A 10537-nucleotide genomic window follows, 5' to 3' on the forward strand; every position below is an offset into this window, starting at 1 on the left:
CACCCACACGGTTGTTCACAGCTATCTCTAACTCCAGTTCCAGGGGATCTTCTGGCTCTCATTTAGGCTCCACAGGAACCAGCCATGCACAGACAAACACATTTTTTTTAAAAAAGTTCAAGGAAGTTCCACAAGGTTTACAGAGGATGTCTTGAGACAAGTTTGTTAATTCTTTTTTTTAAAATATATATATATATATATATATTTATTTATTATGTATACAATATTCTGTCTGTGTGTATGCCTTCAGGCCAGAAGAGAGCACCAGACCCCATTACAGATGGTTGTGAGCCACCATGCGGTTGCTGGGAATTGAACTCAGGACCTTTGGAAGAGCAGGCAATGCTCTTAACCTCTGAGCCATCTCTCCAGCCCCACATTTTAAGAATAATAAGTGAATGTTACAAATGTATTACCTCAGAGCTTCTGTGAATCAGGAGTTGAGGACCACATAGACTACATCCTTGCATGGCATCTCCGTGGGTGTAAAAACAAGGCAGTAAACACACCCAGGTCCTTGGGTGGCTGGCAGTTCAGCTCCCTGCAGTTATAAGTGAAGTCCTTGCTTTCTCGGCCACTGCCAGGGGTCTTGACAATCTTAGACAATCTTCCCACTCCAGTCCTCACCACAGCTCCCCACCTTGTGCTCCTAGGGATATTCTCAGCAATGGTTTCTATGAAACCATTAAGGGATTTTTTTTTTAAAGGGCTCGTTCATCAAGCCAGGTGTGCCTAACATAATCTACGTTTTCATTAATTCAAAGTCAAATGATTAGAGACTTCAGTTACATTTAAGAAGTCATTGACCTTTACTAGATTACCTAACCTAATTCTGAGAGGGATGCCCTGTGAGAGTCAGATTCTGCTTCCACTCAAGAAGACTTTACACAAGGCATGCACCAAGGGACAACCACAAGGCCCACCACAGTACTGTGTCTCTACCATTAGCACACAAACTGTGCCGCAGTGAAGAGATCTGTATATATGTAGTTTTGTGTTTTTGTGAATGTATCATTGGGATAAATTCTGAGAAGAAGGATTATGCATGTGTACTTTTGCTGTATATTTAAAAAGTTTACCTCCATAGAGGTCAGGTCAGACAGTTGTGTGTTCTCAGTAGCAATAGGAAAAGAAACTTGTTTTCCAACAGACTCAGAGTATTTTGGAGGAGTCACTCTCGATAAACACTATCTTATCCCAGTATAACTTGAAGTTTTCTTATTAAGAGAGTTCAAGTATGTTTCTATTTGAAAATATCAAAGGGTTATTTTGACCCTATCAGAGGAACGATGGCATTAGCAGCTGTCTCAACAAAGCTCTGTGCTATGGTCAGCAATGATAAAGTGAGGTGTGCCAGGCCTTGTGTCGGCCACAGTGTTCTTCCCCAAGGCTGAGTCTACAATGTCATCTTGGCCATGGTCCTGACAGCCTGATCTGCCATTATGTCTGCTTGTACCAACAGACTTCTTCCTCAGCCTTCCTGGAAACTCCAGGAGCAATTTCATATTCTTTCAAAAAAATCCTTTTTCTGTTTTATCGACCGAGACTGATACATCTTCATTTTTTTTCTACTGTAGAAGTTAATGGTGACTTCCTGAAATGTTTTTATATAAATCAAAACTATTTCAATGAAATGTAAATTAGCTCTATGGCTATTCAAAAATGAGAAGTCTCAAGCTTTTTTGGCAAGAAAGGGAAGTTTAAATTACAATGATCTTGACATAGCATACTGTCAGCATTAATGTCCAATTTATCTCTACTTCTTGTTTCTAATAAGTACTTAGTCACAAAGATGTGCATTATTATTACCCGGATGACCTCACTGTTTCCTTCATCTTCGCATATAATTCTGTTGCACTTAATACTTCCACATCCCCTAGAAAGTCAAAGTTGTTCTTCAAGATTTCTGCTAATTCTAATAATTGCTTGGCCTCCCTCCACTCCCAAGCTCTGAGGCCCTTGGGTTCTCCTCCACCCCACCCTATCATAACCCCTTGCCAAGGTTAAGATCCGCCAAGGTTTTATAGGCCTAACAGAGTCAACTGACTCTTGGGCCGTATTTCCATGTGCGAGCAGGAATGGGAGGATGTCACATCAAGTGATGATTTGTTGTGTTGTCTTCATTTGTTTTATTTGGAGGAGGGCTATCTTAATTAATTTGGTATTCAGGATCAAATCCCAGCTAAGTATGTCCCCAACCACTAAACTACAACAGTAGCTTAAGCAATGTCCTCGAAGGTAAATCAAAGATCAACATTTTGTTGACTCTCATTTTCCCTCTTTCTATTAAATACAGAGGTCATGGTCACTCTCTGAAGTTCAGGACCCATTGATCCCCACAGACCTACTGCCTCCTTTTTAACCCAACAGTACGCTCTTACGCCTTATTTCTTCGTGCGTTTCCCTGTTGTGATGGCTCCGATGCCCTGAAAAGAGTTAGAATTAGAAAGGCAGCTGCAAGAAGGAAAAGCTACCTACCTTTGGGTAAAACTGAGCAGTCAAAAGTCCAGTTTGTGTATACATTTATCAGAATATGATTCCCAACAAAGACAATTCTAGAAGGAACTTTTGTGGAGTGTTTAATGCTGTGCATTTTCCCTGTGGAACTTAGAATCGCAACTGCCTTCACTCAGTTTTAAAAACACATCCATAGCAAATACCACCGGGATTCCCTAAGACATTGAACAGACTGTGAGGCGGCCCTTCTTCTGTCCCCACATCAGCCAGGATGTCCTGAGCAAAGCCTTACTCATTGCTACTACCTTTGTTAATCACAAACCCAGACCTCTGTTTCAAGATTCAAGAACAAAGTCACTCTAACGAACTCTGCCTGGTTGTCAGGAACTGATACGTTATTGGCTCTCCTATTTCCAGAGCATCAGAAAGCTTGAGGACTCTGTCACTTCCAGCATCTGTTTTGTCAAAAAGCAAATCGTCCTCTGGTGTGATTCTGTCCTGCACATCTGTTGTGGGGCGCAGGGGGCAGTTATCATCACCCTACTTTCCTCATAGCAAAGTGCATGCCTCTACCTCATGGAAGACTCAGTGAGTGAGCCCTCTGAGGCCTCAGAACTATCTCTTCTCTTGTGAACTAGAGGCCAACAAATGTCCCAGCACTCGGGAGGCAGAGGCAGGCGGATCTCTGTGAGTTCGAGGCCAGCCTGGTCTACAAGAGCTAGCTCCAGGACAGGCTCCAAAGCCACAGAGAAACCCAGTCTCAAAAGAAAAACCAAAAAGATGGATACCAATGAAAATAAGAGCATTACCATTTTAGCAACTGGGACGGAAAAACGAATTAAACATCATCAATGCAGAAGCAGCGAATTAAGAAGACAGTTCAATCAAAGTCACACTGGCAACTTTGAAAATGCCTGTACAACCAACAGTTTCCCTTGGGGCCTTTGAAATGACACCGCCTGTGGTCCTGAGGTTGAAGTGTGGTTCAGGGACTGTGCACATTAGTGGACATACCTAGTGGCTGGAGAGGAAGATACAGAAGCAGAAGAAGGCTGGGCGGTGGTGGCGCATGCCTTTAATCCCAGCACTCGGGAGGCAGAGGCAGGCGGATCTCTGAGTTTGAGGCCAGCCTGGTCTACAAGAGCTAGTTCCAGGACAGGCTCTAGAACCTACAGGGAAACCCTGTCTCGAAAAACCAAAAAAAAAAAGAAAAAAAAACACAAAAACAGAAGCAGAAGAAGATGAAAAGTGATCTGCCCTAGAAGTGGTAACAGATTCCACAGAAAAGAGTAAAACTTGATGAAGATGATGATGATGATGAAGACGAGGAGGAAATGGGGAAAAAGCTCCAGTGAAGAAATCTGCATTCAATATCATAGCCAAAATGGACAAAAATCAAACCAGAATGGAAAAAGACTTAAGACCGATGAAAAAGTAAATGAAAAAAAAAATCCTTCAAAGCACAGGAAAGAATTCCTAAAACACCTAAAGGACCTAGTTCTATAGAGGACATTTAGGCAAAAATGCAAACAAGTATAAAAAGGGGTGGTTCTCTTCCCAAAGTGGAAGCCGAGTTCATTAGGTGAGGAACTGCCTCCAGATGACTGACCAGGAAGCTATTCAATCTCTGGCAGTGGAGAAAGTCTCTTTAAGAAAAAGGTTTAAACGGTTTGAAATGGTTCATCTTACTTCTATAGCAGCTGGTATCTGGTGGTCCTTTTTATAACACAAAGTGAGAACATTCCCTACTGTATTTGATAAATGCTATACAGGCTCCGTTGCCAAGAGTGTGTTGTCTAAAATGCCTATTGAGTTTTCAAGGATGGGAACGGCACGTCTTACTTGGTTTAAATTATACATGGACTGTTACAGTAGGACATAGTGATAGTGGTGGCCAGTGGAAGAAACGGAGGAGAGACAAACACATATATACATATAAACTCTGAATTTTAACAAAGGAAAAAGAGCTGATCGCTTCCTAGTCCACATAAATGTCAGCACGGAGCCTTCAGTGAATAAACTTACCCAAGCAGATGTTCAAAACTGTCAAGTGAATTAAGTCACTAGTGAGCTGTTCCTGTGCCAAACTTACTGTAGTAAAGGTAGATCTTTTCTTTCTTTCAAAAGAGAGAAAATGCATCTGTGCCATGCAACTGCGCATTGCAAGACCTGCCCTTGGCAGAGCCGGTTATCCACGGAACAGAAAAGTACTTTGTACCTGGCGCCCATTTCCCAACGAAACCTCTTTAAAAGACGCCACTGTTTGGAACTTAACACTTTTCAACACACCCAGCACAACTTCTGTTAAGAGTTTCGACAGACTTTTTGATGCCAACACATGCCAGTGCAGAAAACAGTGAGTGGCTTTGACATGTCAGGAGCAGCGGAGTGGAGTGTGATGCCAAGCATTGCGGGGGCTCCATCTGCACGACAATCAAAAGTCTTCCTAGGCAAAGTTTTGCTTGGCTAAGAAATAATGCATCATTTTGAAGCCTTTAACAATGTTTTTAGTTTCCAAAAGGGGTTCTGAAATAGTAGATTTTATTGTGATGGTGTAAGCATACAGAGACAAAAAAATAGGAACTGTCTGGGCTGGAAAGTGCCACTCATAACGCAGAGATGAATGTGGCAGCTCCAGGACCAGAGGTGACCAGTGGGGGAGATGTCAAAAGCTATACAGAAGAGCACATCATTTAGAAGAGACACTGTTTCGATTATTTCCCCTTGCTCTAAGCTGCTTCCAGTTTGATGCTCTCCGTGCAAAACGGTTTGTCAAGATTTCTCTAGGTTTGGGGAGATGGTCCAGAGGGTAAAGGACTTGATGTTCAAGTAAAGGGACCGGAATTCAAATCCCCAGTGACTGCATAAAAGCCGAGAGTGGAGACACACATCTAAAACCAAGTTCCCGGAGAATCGGAGACAGGGATCCACTGGCCAGCCAGTTAGCTGAAACAGTGAATTCCCAGCCCATTGAGAGACACTGTCTTGGAAATAAGGTAGAGAAAGAATGATAAAGACACCCAGTGTCAACAACTGGGCCCCACATATATACAAACAGACAGTGTGCTCAGGCAGAACCTGACCATCACAGTCTTGAAGCTACCCACAAGACCCTCAGAAGATCAAGCTTATTAACATTTTATTAAGGGACTGAGACAATGGCTGGCTCAGTAATTACAAAAGCCCACACAAGTGTCAGGGCTACAGTTCAGTTCTCCAGAGTCTTTGTAAATGCTGGATGGGGGTCAGCATGTCTGAAATTTTAGCCTTGAAAAATAGATACAGAAGATCCCCAGACTCTGCTGGCTGGAAAGCCTGGCCCTATCAGAGAGCTCTGGGGTTTGGTTGAGAAATCTTGCTTCAATGAGTTAGGTGAAAGAGCAATGCTTGATGATGTCAACCTCCAGCCTTCACACAGGAGCATACATGTGCACACACACACATGCATTCACACGCACGCACGCACGCACGCACGCACACACACACACACACACACACACACCACATACACAAGAAGAGAATGAGGTCCATGAGACTCATGTGGTCTTCAAGAGATGCACAACATAAGACCGACTGGCATGGGATACCTCGGTGCTGCCACCCAGGTGTCTATGAGGAACCTGAATGATGTGTTGGTTCACCAGGCTGAACTTGAGCTGAGCCCTGTCTTTGATCTATCAGTGTCTTCTCTATCTGGGATGATCAGCATGCCTTTGCCTTCCAAGGGCAAGTCACACAGCAAACTGGGACTGCTTCCTTCACAGTCTTGCGTCTCTAGCACAGCTCTGGGCAGGTGGGCATACCTAGCTCATCCCACACAAGTTGGGTACCTCTGTCTGCTTTTTTTATCCTCTTCTACTATGAGGAGGTGACGATGAGCAGAGTTCTGGTCTTTGGCCTAAACTAAGTTAGCAAATGAGGCTGTTTTTCCTTAACAGCTCGCAGTTGCTGTCCTGAGCCTCATTTCCACCTTATTTCATCTATATAATTATGGCCCTGGTTGTTTGGAGGAAGTTCACCTGGGAAGGTAAGTCTGGTGAGACTCTTGAATGACTGACCCATCCTAGTTTCAAAAGACTGGGTAAGCCTCTGCCCTCAGTCGCTCCCCTGCACTCTAACTTAGCTTCCTAGAAGAGCCTTACTTCAAGGTTAATACAACCTTGTGTAGATGCTAACACAAGGACTCAAGGTCCACCACCATTTGGGGCTTAAAGGAGACAAAAGGAGAACATGTTACCATCCAGAAATGAAGAACTTCTAGAAGCCACACTGCTCTGTTCTCAGCATGACTCGGCCTCTATGTTCCTTGTTGATGCCATCACCACCTTCCATTGCTCCCCAACCAACATTCACAGGTGCATATCACCATTGGCGTTAGAGCCAGAAGATAAAAGGCTCCGTCACCTTCTACATTTTCCGTATGGTCCAGCAGTCCATCCCATTAGAAAAGCCTACCTGGAAGCCAACTGCAAGGAGTCTGGAAAGTGTGCTCCTCATGATTTGTGCCTCAGTAACAGAGGGTAAGTGTGAGCCTCAGGACTTGCAGACAGCGATTAGCACACCGGGAAACAATGTCCATTTAATAAACACTTATGCTGTGGGTTTCGCTTTTATCTTTGTTTTGTTTTCCCAGCTCTCTACCCTTGTGCCCTGATCTCCTGCAGAACCCCATAATAATAATAGTGAAATGTGGGCTCCTGCCTTACCTGAGTCATTATTTGTTGCACGTCACTAACAGCTGATGTCAGCATTCCCAACTACTTGCCACAGCAGAGGAATTTATTACCTTTGTGTGAACACATACCATGTGGGCACACATCTTAGTAAAGCACCAACACAATCTCCTGTGACTAAGCCTAAGACAGTAATGGGATGAGTCTCCAGTAACTCGGAGATTTCTAAGATACCGCTGCATTCTAGGTTGAAGAAAGCCAAAAGTGTTGGGTTTGTATCAAATAGGGTCCTAGAACTGAAAGGAGAAATAGATCCATGCCCCTATCCCTAATTTAGAAGCAATCTCCAATTGATAACCACTGGCAAGTGAAAGTTTAGTTTCCTCTAAGAGAATCCCATGGGAAAAAAACAACTCTTAAGGGTAGGCCTCACACCCAGCTGAAGATGGCCAATAGAAAATGAACTCAGTGGAATCTTCGGAGGTCCCTTGTCTCATAACATCATGTCAGGACTTTTGCTTTTTATTTCATCTTATTTTTTATTTTCCTTTTATTTATCTTTTTTTATTCTCTCGCTTTACCCTCCAGGTCCTTTGCATATACATCATGGCTTCCAGTCTAGTGTTCTTATGGGATTCCTGAGTGTGTGAGCAAATGGGTCTCAGTTTCTTGTGTCTTCTCTTGGGCTCTTCTCCTTCTGTTTGTTTGTTTTGTCCTAGTCTGATGTTTTTGTTTTATGCTCTCATATTTTATTTTATTGTTATCCTTTAGAACGCTGTTTGCTTCCTAATGAGCGACAGAAAGGTGGTGGATCCAGATAGGAGGGGGGATGGAGAGGGAGCTGCGAGGACTAGAGGGTGGGAAACCCACAAGCAGAATATATTGTATGGAATAAATCTGCTTTCAATAAAGGGAACACAGAAAATAGTGACACTGAGAGAGCCGAGGCGATGCCCACGGAAATGGGACTGGGATGTAGGAGAGGATGTAGGAGAAAGTAAAGCAGGGGTAGCCAAAGGAATTGCAAGAATAGGATGCCCGATGTTCTACATTGCTGAAATGTGACCATGAGCCGGCTTTTCCATCCACTCTCGGCTGGTTGGATTTTAAAATAAAACAAAGAACTGAGTGAGCTTCGGAGAGGTGTTAGATAAGAATCCAGAAACCAGCATGAAAAACAAGAAAGTGGAGGAACTATGTGGTGAGCATACTCAGGAGGGGGTCACAGGAGATGTCATAGTATGCTAGAGGCAGCACCGCATCCCCAGGGTAGGGCGGAGCTTTGTCCTAGCCTTCCCAGGGCTCAGGACTACGAGCAGTGCTACACAAATCTGGCTCCCAGAGTGTTCAGAGCAGCAAGAGTGTTTTGTTCCCATTGGTGGTCTGGGCCTCCCTCTGCTGGCCTTTGGTGATCCATTGCACTATATCCGTGGGTCTATCATCTATCTTTAGACCACAGTCAGGACAGGAAATCCTGAAGTTTGGGCCAATTGTTTAGTTAAAAAGCCAGCTTTTGGGGGGGCAGGGTACGTCAATCCATGAGATTTTATATAGATCCAACACCCCAAAGAGTCCTTAGTCACTCAAAGAGAAGGCCATGACTAATCCTGACTCAATTTGGGGCCAAAGATCAGCCTGACATTTTTCTTCACTGTCTTTTAACGTTATTGTGTTACAGACAGGCATGAGAAATTAGAGTACATTAAGATTACAAATGCCGTTTAGAGTGGGGAGAAAGAGACTATGAGAACTGTATGAGCTGGCCTATGTGCTGGCTGGCTTTGATGCCAGTTTGACACAGGCTAGAGTCATTTTTTTCAAGATGAAACTCGAACTGGGAAAAATACCCCCACCAGACTGGCCCGTTGGGAGGCCGGTGGTCCAGTCTCTTCATTGGTAATTGATATGATTGATATGGGAGAAATGGTGAGACCCCCGGGAAGATGGGAGAACTGGTGAGACCCCCGGGAAGATGGGAAAACTGGTGTGACCCCCGGGAAGATGGGAGAACTGGTGAGACCCCGGTAAGATGGTCTTGGAGGCTATAAGAGAACAGGTTGAACAAGCCATGGACAAAAAGCCAGTAAGCAGGACTCTTCCATGGCTTCTGGCTCAGTTCTTGCTCATAGATTCCTGCCCTGACTTCCCTCAGTGATGGGCTGTGTTCCCTGGAAGTGTAGGATGAAATAGATCCTTCCTCCCCACAAGTTGCTTTTGGTCATGGTATTTATTACAGCCATGGAAACCCTAAGGCAAGATGATAATCCCAGCACATGAGAGGACAGGGTAGCAGAGTCTCAATAGTGGGACCGGAGCAACGGCTCAGCGTTACAAGTACTCTGGCTTGTGACTCGGTGTTAATGGCCAAAACACAACCAGTCACACTGTACTTTTTCACTAGCTCACTGACACACTCCAAGAGCCCTAGGAAAACCCTCCCTCCCTTTCGCCTTGCCCTCTGCTGCCTCTCGGCCCATTCAGAGTCAGCCCTCACTCCACGTTTCTCTCCAATAATTCTCTTGTGTGAAGTTGGTTGCTTAGTGTGACTTTGTGGTGTTCCTCGGCTCCCTGTTGCCAAGATACCACTGGAATAAGCCTTACAGTTAGTGGTCTTTCTCTTCACATCTTTGGGATTCACACAACCTAGAGGCAACTAGACAAGCTGGAGAGCCAGAGCATCCTTTCCAGGTGGCTCAGTCTGCCTTACCCAATTCTAGGCAGCTTGACTGAGCGTGTCTCTCAGCAGGGTTTACAATTTCCATAAACTGGGGGCGGGGGATACCTTGTACATCTCCTCAGTTTCAGGGACTCCCTGAGGCTTTGAGATGTTGATTTCCCAAGCCAATCTTGCAGGATGGCATGCTTCTCCTCCTCTTAGAGCGTCCTGTTCCCCCACCCACCCACCCTTAGCAGCCTGTGCCATAGCACGTTTCCTGCCAATATTGAATGCTTTGATCTCAGAGGAAACTGTTCTGGAACAGGGGAGCAGAGACAGCAGATCCCTGGTCTTGCTCAGCACCCAGCTTCACTTCCTTAAAAGCCCTCTAGCAATTTCTTATTGACACAGGTTTCTTTAAACAGTGTTTACATTCATGAGGCAACTAATTATATAAATGTACCAGTTTTTAATTTGTTCAATAATTTAACCAAATGGTTTTCTTTTGCTTTTATTTTGGTGCTAGGGAGCAGCCAGGACCTACAGCATGCTGGGCAAATGTTCTGCTACTGTGATCTCCTAGTCCCCCACCCCCACCCACCCTCCACACACACACAAATTTATTTTAGCATCTTTCACACACCATTCTACATACTAAAGCAGTGAAAAATAACACAGATTAAAAATTAAACTCCCTTCCAAAAATGGCGCTCTATGCTTTTCATCCAAGAATTCAGGAGGCAGAAGCAGG

The 10537-nt window shown here is 44.4% G+C and overlaps 1 pseudogene; it reads left to right on the top strand.

Annotated features, from left to right (window-relative positions):
• Positions 1–1289: 1289 nt before the first annotated feature.
• LOC119826560 lies at positions 1290–4183 on the top strand (annotated as a pseudogene).
• Positions 4184–10537: the final 6354 nt, after the last annotated feature.

This window comes from Arvicola amphibius, chromosome 11 (genome assembly GCF_903992535.2).
Source record: "Arvicola amphibius chromosome 11, mArvAmp1.2, whole genome shotgun sequence".
NCBI lineage: Eukaryota > Metazoa > Chordata > Mammalia > Rodentia > Cricetidae > Arvicola > Arvicola amphibius.